This window comes from Montipora foliosa, chromosome 9, assembly GCF_036669935.1.
Source record: "Montipora foliosa isolate CH-2021 chromosome 9, ASM3666993v2, whole genome shotgun sequence".
Taxonomy (NCBI): domain Eukaryota; kingdom Metazoa; phylum Cnidaria; class Anthozoa; order Scleractinia; family Acroporidae; genus Montipora; species Montipora foliosa.
In genome coordinates, this window is record NC_090877.1 from 44,286,287 (window position 1) to 44,287,204 (window position 918).

Below are 918 nucleotides of genomic sequence, written 5' to 3' on the forward strand. Positions count from 1 at the left end.
GTTATTTTGCATACGGAATCATTTTGGCAGTAATCTGTGTGACGTGGTATTTGGGACAAATTCAGCATCTAAATTTGGAAGTAACCTTATATATACACCTTGTGTTGTGTCATTTTAGTATAGGTAATCACATGATTTCGAGGGCAATTTGGAATAAATAAGCACGAGTAAATGTTTTCAAAGGCGACCAACGGGAGAGTGCATTTGTAGTCTGAAAAAAATTACAAGTGCTTATTTATTCCAAATTGCACGAGAAAAAAATCACGTGATTACTTATTAATAATATACATGAAAAAATTCGAAATGGTGAAGCGGAACGCACGGGTATCACGCAATCAGGGAAAAATTGCGCCATCCAGGGCGCGTGATTGATTTGGAAACAAAAGATTTGATTGATTTCGACCAAACCCTATTGTTTATTACTTAATCATAATCCAGCATTTCGATGTGTAATATGCAGTGGCATAACACTTTTTGCACTGTGTTACACTTGAACTGCATTGCCTCAGCCGGTCAGAATCGAGTAATTCTTTCATGTATATTATTATGATAATGATCATCTCACTTTGTGATAAAGTGGATGTCGCATTTTGAAAGAACTGTCCATAGAAGCCCAGTAATATGCCCCTGCTGTGCATATTGTTTTTAAAGGAAAAAGGTGTCTCACAAGCTTTGAAATAGCCGCTGTCACACATAACATGCAAAAAAAACACATAAAACCTTTATTTCAACACGATAAGATTTAAAGCTTACAAGCTTGTGGGGTCGTGTATCCTAACTGCGTCACAATGAAATAAATTATATACATTTCAGAAACTCATTAATAATTCATAAGCCCATTGACCTATCAAATTGTTGATAATACATCACGTGTAGTGACTTTATATCGACAAATCTCATCCTTATTAGTATGCGGTG